Genomic DNA, 27,019 nt, shown 5'->3' on the forward strand with positions numbered 1-27,019 from the left:
CGCAACGTGTGAAATTTCAACATTGTCAGAATGTCGGCATTAGGTTTAAGCTGTGTGGGGTGGTTAGGGATAGGAGAGAAATTCCCGAAACACCAGATAAGTCGAGGTCTGATCCAGAAGTGATGGTCACGTGACCTCCAGGACCTTGTAGCTGCCACTGAAACTGCCAGGATAAGGTAAGTCATTACAACATGTCGACATTTCATCACTGTCTACATGATAAATGTTGACATTTCGTATCCAACCATTATGAAAGGACCTCTTGTGCCATAGTAAATCTAGGAAAATGGTGACATCAAATTTAAGGTAAAATTTATATATATAACAAGTGCAGAGAGTTAGATTTAGGTGTGGTGTGTTTAAACTGAAATCTAAATTGCAGTGTAAAATTAAAGCAGCCATTATTTACCCTGCACAGAAACAATATAACCCACCCAAATCTAACTCTCTCTGCAAATGTTATATCTGCCCCCTGCAGCGCACATGGGGACTGAGGCAGACCTGATTGTAGTAGCAAATTTGTTAGCAGATGGGCAAAACCATTTGCCATGCGGGGGGGGGGGGGGGGGGGGGAGAGAAATGGTTTACACTGCAATTTAGATTTCATTTTGAACACACCCCATCCAAATCTAACTCTCTCTGCACATGTTATATCTGCCCCCCCCCCTCCTGCAGTGCACATGGTTTTGTCTATCTGCTAAAAAATTTGCACACCCCATCCAAATCTAACTCTCTCTGCAAATGTTATATCCGCCCCCCCCCCCCCCCCCTCCCCCTGCAGTGCACATGGTTTTGTCCATCTGATAAAAAATCATTCCAGATTGGATTAGTGGATTAATTAGGCCAATGCACAAACCACCTGAACACACAAGACCAGGGCGTAAATGTGACAAGCAACTCTGTTCAATGCTGCCATGTCTTTGGCTGTTTTGGAGGCTGGATTTAAAGGCGCTGCGTAGTAAACTTAGCCCTGCGTCTTACAAAAGGAAGCCTTGTGTTTTAAGTCTTGGGCGGGGAGACAACAGCTAGTGAAATCCACATTCTGCAAGGAAGGCCCATATCCACCCATTATAAAGTGCTGTAATCTTTTAGTTCCGTGATACACGTACTATTGATTGTGATGTAGCATTGTTTGCGTGGTATCAGTTTCCAAAAAATCAACTTGCGTTTTAGGTGTAGTGGAAGCTAAATGCTCTATGTAAATACATTGTGTTAACACTTAAATGCTTTATTATTTCTGACGGTAGTCATTTTAAAGCAAACCAAATTGAATAACTCCCAGTAGTCCTGGTTTTGGGGGGTTAAACGCACCACTGCTTTGGTGGATTGGGGATGTAGCCTAATTCGTTCCACAAATGGAAAAATTAGAATCAAACTTCTTTAAACTATTGTCCTGGTTCACTGACAAATCTTATTTGTAGTCTGAGCTGCACTTTGCTGACTTCTATGGTGGGAGGTGGGGTAAAGAAGATGCACAAGGAGTACAATGAGGCGTCAGTATTGACCAGACCACAGAGGGGTGAGTCACAAATATACTGCCCGCAGGCTTCCCTAAACCCAAGCAAATTCGGGGATATGCTTGCAAATGAGGTGGGAGTTGGGCACATCAGGTGTGTGCCTTCAACGTTCTGATTTTCTCATTTAGATTGCCGTAAGCTGTCCGTATTTCCCATTGACATTAAATCAACATTATTTAAGGGTTTAAGAAAATATTTAGCTCCTTTTTTATTTCACAATAGGCAAAATTGATATTTGTCATTGACTATAGATCAATTTGCTGCTTACTCTGTATTTTAGAAGGAGTACCTAACGTTTCAGGGTGTAGATGCATCATGTGTATATCCTATGCTTGGCTCTAATTATTGCTCTGCATGTGATAGGTCCTTACTGACCACCAGCAGCTGACTTTCCTTCTCCACTCCGAGAAGCAATCGCTTATTTCCACTGGGTCCAGTACACAGCAACCATCAGACTATCCAGCAGACAATCAGCGTTCAAGGCTGGAAACCAAACCACATCCAGCCCATAATAGAATTAACCCATTCTGGATTCAGGAGAGAGCCTGATCGATAAAATAAAAAAAATAAAAAAGCTTGGAGGGCCCCGGCCAATTGCTCAGGGCCCTGTTGTAAATTCTGGGAAATCCATATTATAATCAGGTCGCTAGTAACTATTTATATCAGAATTAAAATCCCACCCTTCTGGCGTAAAGCCTAGCTTTAATCAATAAGATTGTGCTGTGATTAAAAAAATATAAAAATGTTATATCTTAATTTACTTTTTTCTTCACCTTGAATCCATTGGCAGCTATTCTGAAAATACATATCTTTATTCTGTATCTGAAGCCAGCAAAAAATAAAATATATAATGCAAAACAAACGCATTGTGTAAGGTAGAACTACACACACACTAATGATGTTCAATTAAGCTCTGCACTGGAAATGCTAAAGGTTAATTAATAGTGAAATCACTAGTGCTTATCTGATAACAAGACTACATTTTAGCAAGATGGATCCTTGCTGCAGCAAAGTACATCTAAATACATAGCCAGCCTCATTCTTATGTTATAAGAAATGTCAATTTCTATATCTTAAACATGTAGGTAAAGTGCAGTAAGACGCCGTCTGGTCTCACTGTCACTTATTACCATAGATTTGGAATAAAATGTCCACCAAACATACATTTAATAGTAAATCCCCTCCGCCTTTTGACAGAACAGCCAATGCTCAGGACATGTCCACCACCATTTTGATTTTAATGATAACATAATTTTTTATTTTAATACTCTTCAATAAATATCTTATAATGCCTAGAGCAGAGATTTTCAACATTTTACAACTCGCGGCACACTGAACAAGATTTAAATTTTGCCAAGGCACATTCAAATATAATGGTGACGCATGGTGCAGTTCTGTGTCCTAGGATGTCATGTCGCAGCTTCTCCATAGGTAACGCCTGAGCCACACCTGAGAAAGCCAGAAGAGCCCAATACTGCCTGGGACCAAAATTAGAGCTGGCTCTGCAACCACTAAACCCACCAGTATTGATCGTTCCAGGGCCTCAATAGCGGCAAAACACTGACGGGCCTGGCTGTGCTTCTATGGCGGCACACCTGTAGACTGCTCAGGGCACACTATTGTGCCATGGCACAGTGGTTGAAAAACACTGGCCTAGAGAATAAGCATGGATGGAAGAATTGCTATAAACATGCCGGGAAAGGCACACTTTATTTACAGTTTGGTCATTACTGAAAATATGGACCATTCCAGGGACAAAGAATTCCTGGACAGTTGTTAAAAACATGAGATTATGCTAGGAAATTTGGCATAATTGGCAACAACCTGTATATGTAGTGAACAAAAATGTAAATGCCTGTGTAAATAACGGCCATCTTATTAAATATTTGAAGAGCCATGATACATAACCAATTCGATTATAATGATATAGGACTTGTCCAAAGAATATTCAGGCAATAGTGATAAGGATGAGTAGTTGTGAGTACCCTGATTTCTCTTTGTGAGGTCTTCACCTTCACAGGTCTTCAACTCCATGTAATAAAGATTTATCGCCAAGCTGCTCTTTGACCCCAAAAACCCAATGCCAAACACTTTTCTGTGAACCTCCTTCCTCAGCCTATCCACATGTTCAGATCAAACTGGAACCCAAGGTCAATCTTCAGACCCATTGTCCTTACAATGGATAAAATAACGGACCTGACTTTTTTGAAGCCTAGGATGTTTTTCACCTTCTGCAAAAACTGCATGTGCCCTAGAAGGAACCCTGGCCTGAAACCTCCTGGAACAAAAATGCTGATCTGTGTAACGAACAATGGAAAGTTCTTGGAATTCTCGGAGTTTAGGGTAAATCTGTTAACATACAGGATTTAATTCCCAAAAATGTTAAATAAGGCAGCATAGTGTTGCAGTCACAACACTGAGATCAGGGGTTTGATTCTAACCACTACCCTATCTATACGTATTTTGTATGTTCTCCACGTGATTTCACAGGTGTCCCTCAGGTACTCCAGGCTCCCCCAATGGGTTGGATATGTGTTGACAGTCATAGTGTCAGGTGTAGTATGGCTGACCGGCGGTCAGGAGACCGCCGGTCAGCATACCGACGCCGGGATCCCGGCAGCATACCAATGCCGGGATCCTGGCGGGGAGGGACGAGTGCAGTAAGCCCCTTGCGGGCTCGGTGGTGACCTGCGGTCGTCACGGGTTCTATTCCCACTCTATGGGTGTCGTGGACACCCACGAGTGGAAATAGTCCCTGTTGGTTGGCATGCCGACCATCGGGATAGTGAGGGGTCGGGATGGTGGAAAAGGTCATGTGACTGACGGTCTCCCGACCGCCGGTCACATGAATACCACCCATAGTGTCAGTCTTCCATTGCTCCAGTGTTCTGGTAAGTATTTCCCCCTATCCTTAACCCTAATTCCAACCCTTACCCCTTCCTCTAGTGCAGGGGAAGGCAATAATACACAACCCGGCGTGACCTGATATAGTTTTAGATTGGCCAAATAGTAAAGCTGTAGCAGGGCATGCTGGGATGTGTAGTTTTACTGCAGCTGGAGGGCCACTTATTGCTCACACATGCTCTAGTGCCCAACCTTAACCTCCACCCCCACCCTGCAGCCTAACCCTAACCTCCCCCCGCAGCCTAACCCTGACCCTCCCGCCCCCGCAGCCTAACCCTAATGTCGGCATTCTGACAAAGTTGAAATTCTGAGAATGTCGACACATTACATTTTAACAATGCCGACATCTTAACTGTTGACATTTTGACTACATTCCTCCTCTGATAATACAAAAACATATTGGTAGGTGAATTGACTTCTGACAACAAAATTAATCCTACTGTGCATCTGAGCCCATGTTATAGTGAATATAGAGTGTAAGCTCAACAGGTGCAGAGACTGATGTCAATGTTTAAACATTCTCTGTAAAGAGCTATGTAATACGTGTGCTCTATATAAATAACTCTTAATATATAAATTAGTCAAAAAATGGCCCAATATACGTAAGTCTCTATTTCCCAGATGGTTGTTTCAATCTTATATTGCGATTATCCACCTTTAAAATTACAGACCTTCCTGTGATGCTACTGAATATCAGAGAAGGACGTAGCCTGTGGGTGCTGGCCATTCACACAAAAGAACACAGAGTTTCCAGCTGAAGAATGTGGAGCATTGGAATATGCACATCATGCCCGAGGAATTGTCTCACCCCACTTACCATGCAAATGTGAGATGTAGCATCTGAGATAGTCCCCTAAGGGCAGATTAACCATCTCCCTCTGCCTGCAAGTTTTGATGTAGAGAAACTCAAACAAATAATCAACATGGCACAAAAAGATCACAAAAAAGGAGCAGTATACAACTATGCAAAAATATATTGTACAAACAAGGAGTCCCATTCCATGAAGTGAGTCTAAACCTGTCTACTACTGCCCATTATTGAAGATCTTTGATGGAGGATGTCATGACTGTAGTTTTGTGAACCTGGCGTGTATGTGAAGTCCATGCGGGTAACTGGAGGACTGTGTGTATACTGGCTGGTCTGTGGGAATCAGTGAGATGAAGAGCTCAAGGAAGACTATGGACGATGAAGTAGGTAAAAAAAAGTAAGATTTAATGGAGTAACGATAAATCACAGAGGCTGAGGTTACCCCAATGACTGAACTGTAGAATGGAGTTAATAATTGTAAAATGATGCTGTAGCACTCTGTATGTAGAACTATGATTATGGCTGTGACTTTGAGACGAGGCTGAAGAAGAACTGAAGACTGTGGCTGTGTCTTTAAGACAAAACTGAGGAATAATGTGACTGTATCTTTAAGATGAGAATGAAGAATACTGCAGCTGTGTCTTTAAGACGAGACTGAAGAATACTGCGGCTGCATCTTTAAGATGAGACTGAAGAATACTGCGGCTGTGTCTTTTAGACGAGACTGATACTGTATATAACTGGTAACACAACTGTAATCCAGACTGGGTAGCAAAAGAGCAGAGTTTTACAGGAACTAAGGTAATAATGTTACCTCTTAGGAAGCTCAGCTACTATGTTCACACTGAGCTGTGTGACTCAAGGAACTGTCAGCTTCTGTAACACAAGTCTCTTTACTTATACTTCCTGGTCCTTGGTGATTGGTGAACAGGCTCAGGTGATTCAGGGAGTCTCAGGCTGGCACGGGATTGGATAGCTCATGGTCAGGTGTTCTGACTCTGTTATGTGAATACACCAGGTTAGGCTCTGATGTGGAGTGAGGCCTAGCAGACCAGAAAAACACTGAAGCCTAAACTCCTAAAATTAGCAGAGGATGCTGGCTTTTAGGCCCAAACACCAGAGAGCTGAGCACAGTGGAGAATATATCTGGTGACCACTGGAGTCAGAGAGGCATATATTATAATGACAACAATGATTGCTGTGTAGGCACAGCATAGAGAGACTTGTTGAATTCAGTATGCACACAGAAGGTCAATTAACACAGGTGCAGCTCGTTAACTCTCACCTTCCAGGCAGGGCCGGATTAACAATGGGGCGGATGGAGCTGCAGCTCCAGGCCTCCCATTGAAAATAGGCCCACAGGACCCCAACCCGAAGGCCTATCTTTAACTCTGCCGGGTCTCCCCCGATTCCCGAAATGAATCCACCTGAAAGTCTGCCCCCAGACCCGTCCGAATCCCCGCCCCCTCGGCTGTCTGAAGTTACTGCTTACCTCAGACTCGGACTGTGCAGATGGGTGGTAAATCCCCATGTACTCCCCTGCTCTGTAACCCCTCCCACTATCATCGGGGGGCGTGGCTAACGCAGGGTCAGCTGGTGACTGGGCAGGGAGAAGCTTTATACAGCAGTGAGCAGTCACTTCACTACTTCAGCTGCTGTGTAGTGTACATGGTGGATTGCCTGCTGTTGTAACGCTGAGGAGATTCCTGCTCAGGGCAGGAACTCCCCAGCAGTGTCTGCTGTGCTCCGATTGGCAGAGTGACACATCACTCACAGTCAGCCAGCCAATCGGAGCACAGACACCCCCACACCACTCCCAGACAGGAGGCTTCATTGTGATGAAATTGCAGGCTGAACAGTTCAACACTACACAGAACAAATGGTAAGTGTAGTGTCAGTGTGTCACATACTATGTACTGTATGTGTATAGCACTGCACAGAGTAATCACTGTAATAAGCCTGGCCCCTCCCCCTCCCTTTTCTCCCCAAAGCCTACATGTTCCTTATATCCTTATCCCCATGGATGTAGCAGCCTCTTCTGTAACCCCCTCCCAGCTGCCTTTTCTACTGTATTTGTGTATATATATATTGTATGTGTATTCATTGTACGTGTATGCTATTTATATGTAAGTTATACTGTATGTGTAAATGTATATATAAACAAGTCAGCCGGTTTATATGTTTTTATTCAATGAGCAACACGTGAGAGAGCTGTGGAAACATGGACAACATTGGAGAGCTGTGGAATTGAGTGCCGACACACTTTCATGCATAAATATATTTTTTAACATATGGGTTGGGGATGTGTTGCCGGCTCCCCGGTTGGGGATGTGTTGCCGGCTGCCAGGATCCCAGTGGTCAGCATACCGACCCTGGGATTATACTGTGTATATATATATATATATATATATATATATGTATGTACTACGGTATGCCGGCGCTCGTGATCCCGGCGCCCAGCATACTGGCGCCGGGATCCCGACCGACGGTATACCGGCAGCGGGGCAAGCGCAAAAGAGCCCCTTGCGGGCTCGCTGTGCTTGCCACGCTGCGGGCACGGTGGATTTATTCTCCCTTCAGGAGTGTCGTGGACACCCTAAGTAGGAGAATAGGTATCGGGATTCCGGCACCGGTATACTGAGCGCCGGGATCCCGACAGCCAGCATAGCAAGTGCCACATATATATATATATATATATATATATTATATACCACTCCAAAAAAGAACGGCACTGGAGGCAATAAGTTCAGGAATAATGAAGTGTATTAAAATATACTACATATATGTACACTATATCTGCGTGCACACTATGTACAGTATATATAGTCTATTTATAGGTGTGTATACTATATGTGTGTATGTATACTGTACTATGTATATGTATTTTTTGTATTGGTATTTATGCTATGTAAATGTAAACATGCATTCTATGTATGTATACTTGTAGGTATGTCTATGTACACTGCATACATATGCTGGGTGTGATACATTTTACCGGTGTTTGGGATGCCGGCAGTCATAAGACTGACAGCGGTATCCCGATGGAGAAGATGCCGACAGGGGTTCGGTAACTATACTTACCTTCCCCACCAACCCCCCTAACCCTAACCCTCCCCGCAGCCTAACCCTAACCCTCCCCAGTGGTGCGTAAACGTAACCCCCCCTTCTCGCAGCCTGAACCTAACCCTCCCCAGTGGCTCCTAAACCTAACCCCTCCACCCATGACCTAACCCTAAAGGTGGGTACACACTAATAGATATATCTGCAGATCAATTGATCTGCAGATATATCTATGGACGGATCGGGCAGTGTGCGGTGCATACACACTGCCCGAGCCGTCGGGGACTGACGTCATGAACTGGGTGGGCGTGTACACACGCCTGCCCAGCTCAGATGTCAATCACCGCCGGCCGCCGCAGCATGTGTACGGGTAGGCAATGTTCAGCACTCCAGCTACAGTTTACAATCCCAGCATGTATTGCCATAAATTTGCTGTTAGGGCAAACTATAACTGTGGAAGGATACGCTGAGATATTTAATTCCACAACATCTGGCGTGCTGGACATTGCCTATCCCTGCAGTATATATACTGTACGTGTATACTATGGGGTTGGGGCTGTGTGACTGGCTGCTGGGATCCCGAGCACCGGTCACATGACCGCATCCCATACTGTGTATATGCACGTATGTATACTGTATATGTACACTAGGGAGGAGTTTCAAGTGTTTTGCACACCCGTTCTCCCGTCTAAAGTGATGGGAGATTGCAGGGTGCAATTAAATTGTTTTATTTTTTATCACACTAATCTCACCCAGACAGGCCAGGTTTAGGCACATAAAACCAAAATGCTGGGTGTGACGCGAATTTGAACAATTTTGTACACAGACCCATAAAGCTGCTTACAAAATTGTACAACTCGGAGCTGGCATAGTAATAATTTGCGGGGATGAGAATTTCACCTGCAATTGTATTCTTCCCTTTTTGTGTAAACTATGGGAGGGATGTAATGCCGTCCGAGTTCGCTGGACGTGCGGGTTGCCGGCCGAACTTGGACTTTTTTTAAAGGGGCATTCATTTACAAGGCAAAGCAATGCCTTGTAAGTGATTGCCCCTTCAGAAAAATGTCAGAGTTCAGCCGGCAACTCGCATGTCCAGCGAACTCGGACTACATCACATCCTTCCTCATGTGTATTATTGCTAATCTATTAAAAGGGTCACCGATTATTGATATTTTTTTTAAAGGGGAACAGATTAATGATATTTTAGTAAAAGGGGGCATGAATTAATGCTAATCTAATAAAAGGGGCACAGATTATTTATATTATAATGTGGGTTGACCACACCCCTCCAACTGATGGCCACACTTACCTAAGGCTGGTTATGTCCCTACAGTGGGCCCCTGCCATTGCATTCCTCTGTGGGCCTTTGATGCCCCAGTCTGACACTGACCTCTGTGGATGACCCTGGAGCAGCCCTAGACAACCCAATATGCCTCCTGAGAATTGAGATATCTTCCCAGGAAAGGAATTCCCGAACTCTTGCAAAGACCACCTGCTGCTGGGAGAGTGGGTAAGAGCCCAATTATTGGAGGTGCTTCAGCCCCCCTAGTCATTTGTCCAGGGATCCTCTAACATGATGTTCTGATTTAAACCACTACACGCAGCTGGGCACATGCAGCCTATGGCACTTATCAGGGTGATCTATAGGAGCTTTGTATTGTCCCTCCATTTATTTCACCCCTATACCCTGTCCCTGCTTCCAGCTACCGTCACCCCTACATCAAGTCCCTGCATTCCGGTACCATCACCCCTGCGCCCTGTCCCTATGTCCTGATAGCCTCATACCTACACCCTTTCCCTACATCCAGGTACTGTCACCTCTACACACTGTTCCTGCATCTAGGTACCGTCACCCCTACACGCTGTTCATGCATCCAGATACCATAACTCCTACACCTTGTCCCTCAATCCAGGTACCATTACCCCTTAACCTGTCCCTGTATCCCGATACCCTCACCCTTACACCCTCTCTCTGCATCCCGATAACCTCACCCCTACACCCTGTCCCTGCATCCCAGTACCCATATCCTGTTCTTGCATCCAGGTACCCTCACCCCTACACCCGGTCCCTGCATACAGAAACCATTACCCTTTCACCCTGTCCGTGCATCCAGGTACACTCTATCCTTTCATCCAGAGACACTCACCTCTACACAGTGTCCTTTAATCCAGAGACCTGTTCACACCCATAACAACACCCAGTCTAGCAATCTCCTAGACTACCTATGCTTCAGACCTCCATTTTAATCCTCACACTCCTGTCTCCTCAGAGTCATCTCCTCTCAGTTTTACCCCACATTGCCCTGTGTCACACCCCCTGGGTGTGGTACCCTTTGTATTTTATGGTGGTGGTTGGAGCTCTCTGTGTGGCATTTATTGCAATGTTCTTTAGTGTGTTGATGTCATTTGGATACTTTGTGTATTATGTGTTAGTCACTGTGATGCTCTCTAATTTGGACACTGTAACTCTATCTTTTTTATGTGGCAGTCATTGTGATGCTCTCGGTATTATATGGTGTTCACTTCAATGTTCTCTGTATCATATGGCTGTACTGCAATGCTTTCTGTATAATGTGGCGGTCGCTGCAATGGTCTCTGTATTATATGGTGGTCACTCTGATGCTCTCTCTATCATATGGCGGTCATTGATGGTTCTGTATATATGGTCACAAACTTTTTGTTGTTATAGCTTCACTTAAGTAGTTGAAAGTAGACACTAGCTATGAGCTCCATGGGAATATCGACACATACAGCACAGGCCACACCCACTAAGTAAACCACACCCACACCACACTGGTCACATCTCCACATCACTTGTCACACCTCCTAACGATGCACACAATAGGCCCTTCATAAATTTCAGCTCCAGGCCCATGTGGACCTTAATCTGGCACTGCTTCCAGGCAGAGAAAAGACGCAGGATCCAGGACAGATGGCAGGAGTAAGTCAGCAAACATGATAAATACAGACAGGTTTATGACAGAGGCATGCCAACTAAAAATTCCATCGAAATATGGAACCAAGGTTTCGTAGAGATTGGCAAAGACATAAAAGGCCTGATGGGCTGACACATAGGAATCTTACTTTGATTCTTGTCCCTGACAGGCTTTTACAAACTCTTTGACATTATGTTTGGGGAACATCCACCAGACTACATGGGAGAGAATGGTAATAGTTTAAAAAAATCCATGGGTAAACAATTCCATGGTGACCGGAAGTCTTACACTTATGAGCTTCTATAAGAATAGCGTACCTTAACTTACTAGGAACAAAGAGTAGGCCTGACAATGAAAAATGCCTTCTTTTTTTGTCATGGCAGTGAGTGGATCAGAAATAATAGAGGATGAGTGATAACACTAGAGATGTGCGGCTCAGATCTCCAGAAAGAAAAATGTACCTGAATTTTGTGTATATGAACCAAACAAAAACCCGGTCCAGATCTACCGAGGAGATCCGATGCAAACCGAGTCCTGGTTCGGACCTTACTGTGGTTTTGAATTTGGATTTTGCATTACAAAAATTATATGATTTTAGTTGATTTTATCAATTAATTTTAATGATAATCAATTTTTTTATTGATTTGTAACCAAAGCAAAAATTGACTCCGAACCAAAACACTTGAGGATGGTTTTGTCAAAACCATAACAAGATGATGAATTATAACCAAAGCCCCTAAACATAGGTGTCCGCTCACATCTCTAGAATAAACTATAGATAATATTTGGATAAGTCCAAAAATCTATGTGACACTTTTTAATTCATGGGACCTTGGCTGTATCCACTGAAAATCTTTGGGCTGATGTCTCATACCCCCAGAAACAGAAATTGTCCCACTTTGAAATGACACTTTCCAATTTTACGCAAAGCTGATTTTCTCTTTTGCAAAACTTGACAGACTTGATTTTGGTACTAATGAGGAGGAATTTACTAAGATATTGTCCAAGTATAACAAGGCACATTTAGCCTGAGATACAGCAGGGGCATCTCTTAAGCCAAAAGGCATCATTAAGTAATCATAATGGCCTGTATTACCTTGTTTTCATTCAGCTCCTTTGCGAGTGCATATCAAATGAAGTCATTTTCTGTGAATGTTGTCACTCCTCTTAGCTGATTGAATAAGTCACTAATTAGTAGAAGTTTTACAATAATTTTGTTCAGACCATGATAATCAATACACGGGTGGCACACACCATCTTATTTTTCCTACAAAGAACAGCTTCTAGCAGTGCCGGATTTCCTGGCACATGTCTTGGGGCGGCACCTGCTGGGCAGTTCCTCCCCACCCCAAACCAGAGGAGCAGCACAGCAGTTCTCCCCCCTCCTTGTTGCGGTTCTAAGTGTGGCGAGGCTAGCAGGGCGGGTAGTCATCTCGTCAGCGATATTTCCACTGCCCGCATCCCCCCCCCCCCCAAGCCTCCTGCTGCTCATATCCCTCCCCCCTTCCACCCACTTCCCTCTGGCCGTAATCCCCCTGCAGCTGCTCACTAGTTGTTGGAAGAGCCGGGAGCTGAGGGACAGGAGCTAGAGCGGATGGTGGTGAGTGACACACACACACACACACACACACACACACACACACACACACTCACTCTCTCACTCTTTCTCACCTGGTGGAATGCTATAAGGGGCTACCTGGTGCAATGTGTATAAGGGGCTACCTAACACAATGTGTATAATGGGCTTGATCTGGCGCAATGTGTATAAGAGGCTCTACCTGGCGTAGTGTGTATAAGGGGCTCTACCTGGTGTAACATGTATAAGAGGCTCTACCTGGTGCATTGTGTATAAGCGGCTCTACCTGGTGTAATGTGTGTAAGGCAGTGATTCTCATACTGTGTCCCGGGGCACCCTGGGGTGCCTCGGAACACTTGCAGGATGCCCCGGGTTGGTGACAGAGGACCTTTGGCGCGCACTGTCCCTGTCTTCAGTGAGGAAGGGGGGGTCACCAAAGGAAACGTTTCCCCTGGGCTACAAGGTCTACAACCGGCCCTGCCCCTTCCCCCGCATCAGTGGAGCAGCACAGCAGTCCCCCCCTTCCTCCCCCGTATCAGTGGAGCGGCATGTAATTTCCTCCACCACATTAGAGAAGTGGCATGACAGTTTGCCCCCACCACACCTGCATCAGAACAGTGGCACAGCAGTTCCGCCCCTCCCCCCCCCCCTCATCAGAGCAGCTGCACAGCATGGCATTCCCCCTCTCACGCTGCCGCATCAGGGCAGCAGCGGATGGTTGGCGGATGGACAGGCGGGTCGGGAGGAATGGGGGGGGGGGCTTGGATGTTCGGCAGACAATATCATGCTTGGGAGAGGCAGAAGATATCATTATGCCTAGGGGCGGCCTGACCCCTAAATCCGGCTCTGGCTCCTAGTGGTGATTTGGATGGCCTGATAAACCCTTTCTTGAGGTTCTCAGCAATAGTGTCTTCCACTATCTTCGCCTCATGTGGACTATTGACCTCAGGGTAACTTGTCAATTGTGTCGTCATATGGTCGTAAGGGTGGAAACAAGTCTGTTGTTTTTTGCCAAACACGTTGGAGGAACGCTATTAGGCTTCTGGAAAACCTTAACAGGTTCGGAGAGTCCACATTGACAATTTAGAGAACATTCCAGAGCAATTCTCCCCCAGCACAATTAGTCCAATGATGGATTATGCTTCAAAAACCAAGGATATCCATTGATCACTGTTACGTTCCTGGTGCTCAGAACTAGAGAGATGTTGCGTAGTGAGTCCAGAGCACCAGGACGTGACGCTGAAATAAGGTGTGGTACGGAAATAGCCCCTAGCACCCTACCTCCATTGTCTCATCCGTGTGGTCAGTTCATGCCTGAGTGACTATGGTTTCTTGGGCCCACGGCAGCCGCGTTTGAAGGGCGGATTAGGTCTGCCCAACTCCGATGCCCCCAGGTCTTAGAGTGAGACAAGGCGTGAACCGAGACAGGATAATAACAAGGGGACCTCTAACTAAAGCAAACAGAAGACTAGGGGCTACTAACAACCCTAAAAATAAATATATACGCGTCACGCTGCCAAAGAAAAAGAACAACAAAAGATACCACTGTCCACACCCCCACACGGCACCGTCGTGTACTGGGGAGGACAGTGAAAAGCGGAAACCTCCGCAAAACCACCAGTACAAAATAAACGCAAGGACTAAGCGGCCTAGGCCGCAACACGCAGCAGAAGCCGCTACTCACGAAACCGGGAGAGAACCCCAATAAGCGAGAACCCCCAGATGACTGCAACAGGTTCACTTGGACTGGAAGGATTCCCAGGACCGGCTTCAGAACTCCAGGACTCAGGAGCACAGGGAGCAGGATCGACCAGATACAGCTGACCAGAAACAAACGTAGCAAGGCAGGAACAGCATACAGGAAGCTATCACCGACGAGGCTGCAGTGTGCTGGCTCCCATAAAAAGGCCCTGCTGGCCAATGACAGGAGGGCCAGCAAGACCAGCCCCCAGACCCTAATTACTAGTTGCCGTGCAGCTGCCCTGCTGCACGAACAACTAATCAATTTTATCTGGCAACGGGGAACGCGGTCCGCCAATGGCGTCCCCGTTGCCATGGACCCAGCGGCTGTGAATGCCCGGCGTCCTAGCGTTGCCAGGGACCCGGCGGCTACAGTACGCACAGCGTCCTGGAGTTGCTAGGCACCGGGCGAGCAGGGAGGGAGGTGCGGCGGCCGTGAGCGTCGCTCGGAAGCAGACCGAGCGGCGCCGCGGACCGCGGCACCTAACAATCACATAATAGCTGGATGAATGGATAAGATAGAATAACGTCCACCCCAATAGGTAGAGTTATTGGAGAGATCTTCAGTTTAATTAATAGGCCCTCCTGAGAGGGAATTATTGTCCAGACCCACAACTGAGAGAGCTTCTCCAGAGATTCCTCCAGAGATATCACTACTAATTAGAACCTAGTGGGAACGTCATGGTCAATAAAGCTGCTTGCAGCATCACAATCAAATAAAGCTGTCAGGTCAGTATAACCATGAGAAGAATGTATTTTCACAAGTAGCTGTAGAGTGTTTGGAGAAAGGTTCCATAAATAAGCCACAAGAACCTCCCTGTCATCCTTTAGATTCTGATGTTTCACAACCAGTGCCGTAACTAGGCATTTTAGCGCTGTGTGCAAGAAACGACATTGGCGCCCCCCATGCAAGATAGGGGTAGTGCGCGCCGTAGGCGCGTGAAAAATATATAGGGGCGTGGCTTCATGGGGAAGGGGCGTGGCCACAAAATAATAGCAATTCATACTACGGTGCACAGTAGTCTCCATTATTCAAATTACGCTGCACAGTAGCGCCACTACACCAGGTAGAGCCCCTTTTATACATTACAGCAGACAGCGTCCCCCTTTTTACACATTACAGCAGACAGTCCCCCTTTTTACACATTGCGGCAGACAGTCCCCCTTTTTAGACATTGCGGCAGCCAGTCCCCCTTTTTACACATTGCGGCAGCCAGTCCCCCTTTTTACACATTGCAGCAGCTAGGCCCCCTTTTTACACATTGCGGCAGCCAGGCCCCCTTTTTACACATTGTGGCAGCCAGGACCTCTTTTTACACATTGCGGCAGCCAGGCCCCCTTTTTACACATTGTGGCAGCCAGGACCTCTTTTTACACATTGCAGCAGCCAGGCCCCCTTTTTACACATTGCGGCAGCCTGTCCCCCTTTTTACACATTGCGGCAGCCAGGCCCCCTTTTTACACATTGCGGCAGCCAGGCCCCCTTTTTACACATTGCGGCAGCCAGGACCCCTTTTTACACATTATGGCAGACGGTGTCCCCCAGAGAGAGAGAGAGAAAGAGAGAGAGGGATATACTTACCTTCTCCCCGCTGACAGGCTCCTCGTGCTGGCATCTCCCTCTGTGCAGTGTGCAGGCATCGGACAAGGAGGAGGAGGGAGGGGGACTGGAGCCGCAGCAGCGCTATGTCATTGGTAGTAAGCGCCGCTGCAGCATCCCCCTCTCCTTCCGTATTGGCTGCCCGGCGCTGCTGTGGATGCTGGGATGGAGGAACCGCATCCCAGCATCCACAGCAGCGCCGGGCAGCCTATACGGAAGGAGAGGGGGATGCTGCAGCGGCGCTTACTACCAATGAAATAGCGCTGCTGCGGCTCCAGTCCCCCTCCCTCCTCCTCCTTCTCAGCTGCCTCCGGCGCTTCTCTCTCCTCCAGCGCGGCTGCGGCGCACGGGGCGGACTTCAGAGGCGGCATGTAATGAGTCAATTTGACTCATTACATGCCGCTGGCCGTGCGCCCTCAGGGCAACTGCGCTGTGTGCCAAGCCCACTTGGCACACACGTAGTTACGGCCCTGTTCACAACTTATTAGAACACTTGTGGACAATATGCCATTTATCACTACGTTGAGCCTACGCGGTACACTTTCTTCTGAAGTGAGCGGAGATGCTCCTATCTGCTTAGGCTCTGGGCGTCCAGAGATGCAGAACTCCTTAATAAAATATTACTTCCTAAGGCTGCACCTTTTTCTTGCTGGCATTGCTGAAAACATTTATCTATGTTATCGACCAACTGATTGATACTCTCAAAGTTACTTGGAACAGGAATCTAGAGTATCTTTGAATTGTTGAGACAGACACAGGGTCTGATTCTGCGTTTAGAAGTTCTCTGTGATTATCCACCAATACTCTGATTCATGCTCATCTATGCGACTTCATCACCCACAGGTCTCCAGCAGAGAGACCAGCAGTCATCACTAACAGCATTTAGTCTACTCCATACTTAGTGCAGAAGATGCGACAGAAAATAGTGCAGTACTCTGCATATGCACAACTAATGCTAGCCATACATCAGGAAGATATTGTTCCAGCCAGCCAACTAGTTGGCTGGTTGGAACGATAATCTGGCAGTGTGTGGGCGCAAACGATTATCAGCAGTTTGCTCCCACACGCTAAAGAACATCCAGAAACGGTCGGCCCAACTAGTTTTGATTTTCCCAACTAATCGTTCAGGTGTAGGGGGAACTATCCCCCCAACTGAACGATAAGTAGGCGGACACTGGCCAGCATTGTCTGTCCACTTCACCATTATCTGAAATAGATACCTGTCAGTGGCAGCAACTGAGTGGCAGGAGAGAGGCAATGCTGACCCGCAGTGTACCCTGCTAGCACAGCACCACTTCTGAAGATAGCAAAGGGAGAGGCAGCAGCAGCTCCATGTCCGACTGCCCGCACGCGTACAGCTGCTGCTGTGCTCACGCAAAAAAAAAACCTATACACCTCCACCTGGGACAGCAGGCACTGTCACACCGGGTTCCGTGCCAGCAGCGGAGACAACTGGTCCTGCTGGTGAGTGATGTGCTGGCAGTAGTCGCTGCAGAGGGCAACAGATAGAAGCAGCAGCACCACAGCTAATTAACTACCCCCCCCCCCCCCCTGATAATGTCGATATTATCTTAAAACATAAAGCTATACCTCTAAATACACTTTTACCATGGAGCCGCTGCGGCCGCCAGACTTAATACACACGCTATGCACTTCGCACGCTATTTGCGTACAGAGTCCCGTACCGTGTACGTACTTAGCGTACAAACGCCGCGCTAGGAGTACAAAGTTCACACAGGGCGTGCACACACTTTTGATAAACTTTAAACCTTATTCGTAATGCAATGCAGTGATATTATTACACTCTAAACCTTGTGCCGCAAAGCACTGTAATGATGTTACACCTTAAACCTTACGCAGTGCTGACGGTATAAAGTACCCGCAGTGCGTACACACCTTATCAATACACTCTTAAACCTTATACAGTTAAATACACTTTAAACCCTAGCAGGGAAATGAGGACACAACACCGGTTTGTAGTTAACCGCTGGGTTCTAACACCACAGTGGATTATTTGAAAGGGGATAACAATACAAGTTATACACTACAAGGCTAACAAGATAAATCTACAACAGAATAATGGCTACAGTCAATGTACATAGTGAGAATATTCACTTGCGCAACCTGGACCAGTCCTCCGCTCATCAGGTAGATAGCGTTCAGAGTCTTCTGACCGGCCAGGCAACAACAGGCTTTTTATACACTACTTCCATAAACAATACAATGGTTACTGTAATCCCTTTGTTCATTGGACACAGAGATGCATCTTTACATTACAGGAGAGGTCATAGGTTGATTTGAAAAGGTGGGCGATGTCTTTCTCAACTGCTCTTGTGGGTGGTCTCCTCTGGATTCCCTCTGCATACATAATAGACAGTAAATACAGTTTATATCTATATTCTACTTCTGCACATAACTATATGCAGGAACATGCGATCTTTCTCTAACCAACACCGGAATGTTACCCTTAAAATACCCTACAGCTGGATACTAGACATCACCTTATAACCTTAGTCTGTCCCTTCCTATCATGCAAAGGTGAATCCCTTAGTCCTGGAATCATTTAAACTGTTGATACTTGCTGATGTGGTGCAGGGGGGCTATGTGTACAATGTGCACTATTTGGGTTAAATATGTTATGTTCTGATAACCCTCTATGCGCTCACAAACTCCGCCGTAAATACCCATACCACGCGCAGGATCGCGGGAGCGATCATACGCAAATTGCGGATATGTGCACGCACGGCAGAACAAGTGCATGCGCAGCGGGCATGTGTGTGTGGTTAGTACATGATGTATGCATTACAATATTTTTCGACTTTGACAGTCCACCCTTTGGCAGTCAACAATAACTGCCACTATCTAAACATTAAACAGAAAAATATACAATACAATATCTACAGATGATTGGATGGTAGGAGGAGAGGTGTAGGTGGGAAATGTATGACCTAGTGGGATAGTAAAAGCATGTATGTATGAATTCATGTCTGAGGGGCATGTATCATCGTGCCGTATATGTTCTAGATAAGCTTCGAGGTATTGCGAAGTATACATTAAATCCTTCTCATCCCGTATTAAGGGTCTGTAAGTGGGCCAACAAACACTACCGAGCTCTTTTCGGCTTCTTGGTCCAACAAATGGGGTGCACATTTAGTTGATGATACATGGAGGGGGAACATATGTGAGTGCTAATATATGTGGATATCACCTGTCGACTATGTGTGTCACTAACTGAAGGTTGTAGAGATGAAGATAAGACACATATCTAAAATACATTCACATAACATTTGCGTAATCATTCTTGGGTGTTGATCGAAGTCTTTTCCGTATGGGTGTACTTTTGCTGAGGGGGAAACACAGGAAAAACGGGTGAAAGAAACGGGCCATGGAATTCATTTGCAATCCTTATCACAACATTGTCTCTATGGATGGGTCGTAAATTAAATCTGCTGCTGTAACAATGCCCCCGCTCCTTAAACTCATCAAATTTGTGCTGTGCTTGCGCCGCGTTAGAATTCGAACACACCTAAATATCAAACCAATAATTATGACGACTCCCAGGATACAAAAGAGAAACTTTCCTACACTCATAATAACATTTTGAGCCCATTCTCCTAAACCTGAGAACCAATTGCGTGGGTTCAACCATGAGACCCAGCCGGTCAGTTCATTACTCACAGCAGTCAGGGTAAGGCTGTGTCTCCTTCAGAACTCCCACTTCAACTGCAAGATATCGTCCATCTTTTGATCGATGATCTCCGTGGGGTCGTCAGTGCTGTTTGTAATATACGTGCAGCACTTCACACCATATTGAGTTGCCAAAGTGACACAGTACCCACCCGTCACGGCTGTGATATAATTGAGGACCATCCTGTGCTGGATCAGTTCCGTTTTGTAAGCTTGCAACTCCCTACCCGTATACCTGAAGGTGTCGTCATACATCTCAGTGATATTATCTATCAGGTTCGCTAGCGCATGGATGTACCTATAATTTATAATTCCTCTGGCAGTATGGGTGATGTCTAATGCGAGAAGGAATTGAATCCTGGTGGAGTCGTGGATCAAATCAGAGGCTACGTGCTCTGTCCTATCTATGAGGTGTCTCTTAACGATGTGTTCATAATGAGTATGAGTATAAGGAGCTTGAGCACTGCGGTGAACGTCTTTCATCTTATCATGGGTTATGGTCACGACCTCTGGCAACACTCTTCCAATGTAACACAATCCCTCTGAGTTTGGGGCAAGCCACTTATACGCCTTCCTCCCACATATGAAATAAGCTTAATCAGGGAGAACATATGGGACAGAATATGACATTACCATATTGCAAACTTTCCAAGTGAAAAATCCTATCCCTAACTCTCTCATCTGTTCAGTACAAGTATCAGGCTGTATGATATGCGCACAGTACCCTGGTGATACTTCTCCAACCCGCATGGTCTTGCTTCATTGAGTATACCTATACCGAAAATACCTTCCACTGTTGGCTATATGGCGTATAAGTTCAGAGTCTACGGGTATCCTATCAGCTCTGTGCGAAAATGCCATGGTCTGGTTATTACATGTCACCTCCCAATTTCCCAGCTTTCGGGAATTGGAAATGTTGAAACACACTAAGGATCTATCTACATGATACTGGTGGAGCTTCAAACTAGGGTGCCTAGAAATATAAAATTTCTTGTCCACCGGTCTCCCACCCCATAATTCGAGTACCTCATCTATTGCTAAAGGGTACGGTACTAATCCTGACTTGCTCTGACCTTGAGGTACTTGTGAGCACACCGAGCATTCTGTCTGGTTTAAGACCTTACCCACTAGTGAGTGGTAATCACTCAATGGATGGCGGTCCATGTTGATATTAAGGCTGGACTGACATCTCTGGATGCACCCATCCTCAACTATGTTCTCACAATTTTTACAAATGCAATTTTCCTCAGCCAATAACCCTTCACAGTGCCTCCTAGTTTCCTGACTACCAGATCGTTTTCTGATACTCGCCTTTGCTCGATTGATGTGTTGCTCTTGGAATTCTACAAATCCGTCCTTGCCATCAGAACCCATTCCAGATCCTTTCTCGACCTCTCTGGTACTCTCACCGAAACAGACTGTTCTGGTCAACAACAAGGTGTCAAAGTCGGAAAAATATCATGCTGCACGTTGCCATATATTCACCTCATGCGCTTGCCCGCTGCACGTGCACATTCTCTCCCGTGCGTGCGGATACTCGCAGCTGCGTAATGGAGCTTCTACGGCCGTGCGCATTGGCGCGTGGTATGTGCATTTACGGTAGAGTTTGTTTGCGTCTAGCGGGCGACTCAATCGTTACATAGTAAATCCAAATAATATGTTTTATAGATAATGTTCCCCTTAATAATAACTGTAAGTTTGTTTATTGTAACTGGTCCCTGGACAGAGGAATTCCTCTTTGCATGATACGAAGGGTCAGACAGGGTTTGAGCAGTGGTGTTTGGTACTTAACTAAAGAACATTTTATTAGAAACAATCCGGTGCTGGTTAGGTAAAGATTAATCGCTCCTGCGTATAGTTATGTCTATTAGTAGTTTCTGGACATTTACTATATTTGCGGTTCATTATCCATGCGGCGGGAATTCTGAGATTCCCTCCCACCTGAGCAGTTTGATATAGTCACAGCCCACCTGTTCAAACTAACCTATGACCTTTTGTTATGATGCGAGGAGACATTCCTGTGTCCAATGAACAATAAGATTGTAGGGCCCTTTGTAGTACACTGTATGTTGTGTATATAAGGGTCACTGTCCCCAGACCGGCCAGTACTCTCTCTCATCAACATTTATCTCTGATAATTGGAGGACTGGATCCGGTTGCGCTAGCGAGTGTTCCCCGTATGGTATGTTTCTCTGTGGCCACTTTGTTACCCGTTTTAATGTTAGCCATTCATTCTTAGTCTATGTATTTGTGTTTGCGATCGTTCACTGTTGTGTATATTTCTGTTTAGTCATTCTGTTAGATATTTATGTTAGCCTGTAGTGTATGAACTCTTAACTGTTTTTCTTCCCTTTTACTTAGCTAAATATTGTTAGTAAAGGTGTTGGAACCTTAGCAAGGTATTGTGTGTTTATTACATTGCTGAGGGTAATCGGAGCGTTTCAATCGCTCAAACAGCTAGCTTACAGACCAAGGTTAAACAGTTATATCATTGTAGTATCTCAACACTAAGAATTACAGTATAAGCATACTCTGTGTAAGGTTAAAAAGGTTATTATCTGTGTGTACGCTTGCTGTGTGTATCCAGTACTCACAGCGCAGCGTGTGTACGTAACTTGCGTACCACGTGCGAGGTTTTTGTACGCAAATAGCGTACGAAGTGCGTAGCACGTGCACGAGGGACAGCGGCCATTACGGCTTCACGATATTAGTAAATAGCTTGTGTTCTAAGGTAAACAATCACCTTTATCAATTGGGGCCTCGTCCGTCCTCCACATATCCGCACTAGCGAACCCAGACTTTATCTATCAGCAAAGGGCGGGAAAGTAGTATCCCTTCGTATCCGTATTAGTGGTGAGGGATACAGTAGTGCTGGCTAGATAAGCGTCTGTTTCGCTACGCTGTAGGAGTGCTGGTGGAATCCGGAACCGGAAGGTAAGAACAATACGCTATTATCTTTTAAATCTGTTTATTTCTGTTTTGCGTACGCACACACGCATGCACGCACACATCTGCATTGTTGCGGCTCACTCTCTTGTTGCCATTAGAATCGATTATTAGAGACGTGCTGAGGAAATCTGGTGCTATTTAGTTGAGAATATAAAGGATAATTTTTAAGGGAATAATTGTAAAGGATACGCACACAGCATAGCAAATACTGTGTGGTGTACGGTAAGCGATTACAGTTGAACATCGTTTACATTTATAGAAGCGTGTTAGTTGCGTTGCTGTGGGCATATCTGGACTTTGTGCATACGTGTCTCGGGCAACGTGCGAGATTACGTACGCAACACAAAAGCATACGCACGTAGCGTGTTTACGCAACGGAGCCTACGGATACGCCCACCGGGACTCAAATCACACGATAACATTGTTTTAGTGGGGGCGGTATAGTATAACCACCTGATAATAGCACAGGTTTGTTCAGTTTTCCAAAAAGCTTAGTTAAAAGAGAACCTTTTTTCTATTGCAATACTCAGGGATTGGACTACTGCCTGTATGAAAGGAATTTCTGTACAGAAAGATCAGTGTGTATATGAGTGAGTAGGAGTGAGTGTGGAAATAAAGGTATTATTTTGTGAACCCAGAAATCGGGATCCCGTCGGAGACCACATCAGGTGACTGGACACTTGGTGGCGTGGGACTGGCTTGCCCGCGTTAACATTATACAAGGTAAAAGGAGCAAGTAGTATCCGCAGACAAAAGGACTGCGAAGGTTTAAGCGCAGCCCGGGGGGTTTTGCGTAGTACCCATATAGACAAGTTAAGCTCCGGCTGAAGGTTTCGCAGCCTAAACAACCGATTCCGTTGGTCATACAGCGTATAAATATTAAGTTACTTATGCGCAGTGCGACTGGACCGCACGTAATTGTGTGCATTAGTTTGTTACCTTGATACCCATTAAAATTTACTGTGGGATCATAAACGCTATTTGTACATTCTAACGTGATTTGTGTAGGTTTTTGTTATTTAAGGGAGTTTCGCTGTTCACTCAGGAAATCTCCAACAACCAATACTTACTGGGGAGGGTAGCATACTCCCACACGCCCCAGTAAATAGAGGTTACAAAAAGATCCCGCGAATTGGGTACGTCCAGTGGTGGGCACATTGCTGGAACTCGTATTGGCCAATTGGGGCGTAAAGTGAGTGAAGGCACTAGTTGAACTTTCACCGTCGCCTTACCGCGGGCAACTTGGTTTGTTTTGTAAGAATTCGCTGAGACAGCAATATCTGCAAACAATGGGGGCCAGTTGTTCAAAGAAGGGACGTCCAACAAGGGTTCACGTTGGTATTTGTTGGCCCAAAGGGTCAGCACGGTATATAATGTGTAAAAAATACGGATCACACACACAGGTATTTTGCAAAGAATGGGACCGAATGACAGAGGATGATGGGGAGCAGTTTCCCCGGGTAGGCAGTTTGAACCCTGAGGTATTGCAGAATCTAAGAAAAAGGATAGGTCTAATAAAATCTGCAAAGCAGAGGATTAGACATTATGATTGTTTACAGGTATGGCAACAGGAAAGTGAAATACAACAGGAATTAGCTCAGAAAGCAAATTCAAATCCTGGTAGGGCTCTGATAGCAACGGCACCACCACCGTATATAGTAGGGGAAAAAGTGGCTGCAGAGAATGACATACGGGTGTACGATAAGGGTGCACTTAACCAATGTAGTAGTGATAAGAATAAAATGAAAGTTAATGCAAATGTTGATACTAACGCTAACCCATGCAAGTTGTATCCCATTTTAAACTTCCCCCAGGAATACGACCAGGAAGATGAGCCCACTACGATTTCAGCTCTCTCTCTAGCGGCCACCATAAACGATACTCTAGTGGGAACCGCCCAACCAGTAAGAGGGGTATCAAAGGCCCATAGTTCAGGGACAGGTGAGGTTGTATCTAGAGGTAAGTACGGCACTGTACAATATGCTGAAACTGTTGCACCACACACGGTAGAATCAACCCAGAGTGAAGTAATTAATCTTAATCCTGTTAGAGTGATAGCGGTCCCCAATGGGAAGACCGACATAAATGGGGTTACACCCATCAGGAATATTGCAATGCACTGTCCCTGGTCCCGAGCAGAATTAAGAACAATTTTGTCTGAATTTCCTGATCCCAGAAAAGATTTAACCGCATGTCAGAGGTTCATTAAGGACCTGGATAACTCCACTGAACCTAACAACAAAGATTGGCGGACACTACTGCGGGCATGCCTGCCCTCTAGTATTGACCCTGTGAAATTTATAGCTGACTGTAAATTAGATGAAGAGGTACCCCTTACGGATGAGTATAATCAAGATAATGTAACCAGAATCAATCTGCAGCTGGGAGCATACTTCCCAGTGGTAAAATGGAACAAAATTTTCTCCATCAAACAAATGGAAGGAGAAACTGCCTCTGACTATTTCCACCGGGCACTGGAGGAAATGTCTAAATATACTGGGATCGTGGACATTGAGGCAAATATACACCATAGAGAGGTAGCGGTGTCCGTCTTGATGGACGGTTTAAAGGAGGTATTAAGGAATAGGGTACAAACCACTCACTCTAACTGGAGAGGTATGTCGGTGGCCGCCTTAAGAGAGACTGCTGTTGGGCACGACAGGAACATCACAAGACGCAGGGAGTCACAGGGTGATAAACTGATGGCTATAAGTATCCAAGCCCTTACAACAAGGCCGCCTCAGTCTAAATCTCAGACCCCTGGTGGTAAGCCGTATATGGTAAAATGTTACAATTGCAACAGGGAAGATCATTTTGCACGTAACTGCACCAGTAACCCACACAATGCATATAAAAACCCTAGACAACGACATGACATACGAGATTGGGATCAAGGACCGCAGAGACGGAGTTATGAGCCACACGCAGGGGAAACCAGGAGGTATCCCCCAAGAAGAGACTGGCAAGTCTCTGATAGTTCCCATTTACCCCCTTCACAGGTAATAGCTGCCAGCGCAATGCAGGGAGGTCACCCCTCACCATAGGGGTGGGGCCACACCTGTAATCTGCAGCCAGTGAAATTAATTGCGAGCCTTGGAAGTGAACCCAAGGTCACAATTGATGTAGCTGGTAAATCTCTAAATTTCCTGGTAGATACGGGGGCGGCCAAGTCAGTGATAAATTCGACCGTGGGCATGAGAACCACTGGTAAAACAATTCCAGCCATGGGAGTAACAGGAGTAGTGCGACAATACCCTTTAAGCAAACCTGCAGAGATTACGATAGGGCCTTTGCATACCAAGCATTCTTTTCTGCTGGCTGCATCGGCTCCGACTAACCTCTTAGGGAGAGATTTACTGTGCAAAATGGGATGCGTCATATATTGTACTCCTGAAGGTGTGTTCTTGGATATACCCGAAAACCACGCTCAGGAAGCGCAGGATATGCTAGACTCCCCAACAAGATTAATGTCACACTCTGTTATTGTAAATAGGTCCAAGGTAGAAGAAATGACTTCCCAGATACCGGAGTCACTTTGGACCAAGGACGGACAAGACACTGGATTAATGGCAAACGTAGCCCTAGTAGTTGTGCAAGTAAAAGATGGTAGGATAGCTCCAAAAATCCCACAATACCCTCTGAAGCCAGAGGTGGAATTAGGAGTTTACCCTGTAATAGAGCGCTTGCTACAACAGGGCATTCTGGTAAGGACGTCTAGCACTGCCAATAGTCCCATCTTCCCTGTTAAAAAGAGTGGGGGGAGGGGTTACAGATTAGTGCAGGATCTAAGGGGGATCAACAAAATAGTTGAGAGCCAATTCCCTGTAGTGCCAAATCCAGCTGTTATCCTTATGCAAATCCCTCCCACTGCCAAAATTTTACTGTTATTGACCTCTGCTCCGCTTTCTTCTCGGTACCTCTGCACCCTGACAGTCAATACTTATTCGCATTCACATACAGAGGAGTTCAGTACACTTGGACTCGCTTACCACAAGGTTTCATAGATAGTCCAAGTATTTTCTCACAGGCCCTGCATGATTGTTTACAGTCTTTCCAACCAGAGAGTGGATCAATATTGATACAGTATGTAGATGATTTACTACTGTGTTCAGATTCACTGGAAGCGTCCCTGAGAGATACGAAACAACTCCTGTTTCATCTTTCAGACACAGGACACAAGGTTTCCAAGGACAAGTTACAATTATGCCAGACCCGTGTGAAGTATTTGGGACACTGTCTAAA

This window comes from Pseudophryne corroboree, chromosome 9 (assembly GCF_028390025.1).
Source record: "Pseudophryne corroboree isolate aPseCor3 chromosome 9, aPseCor3.hap2, whole genome shotgun sequence".
Lineage (NCBI taxonomy): Eukaryota > Metazoa > Chordata > Amphibia > Anura > Myobatrachidae > Pseudophryne > Pseudophryne corroboree.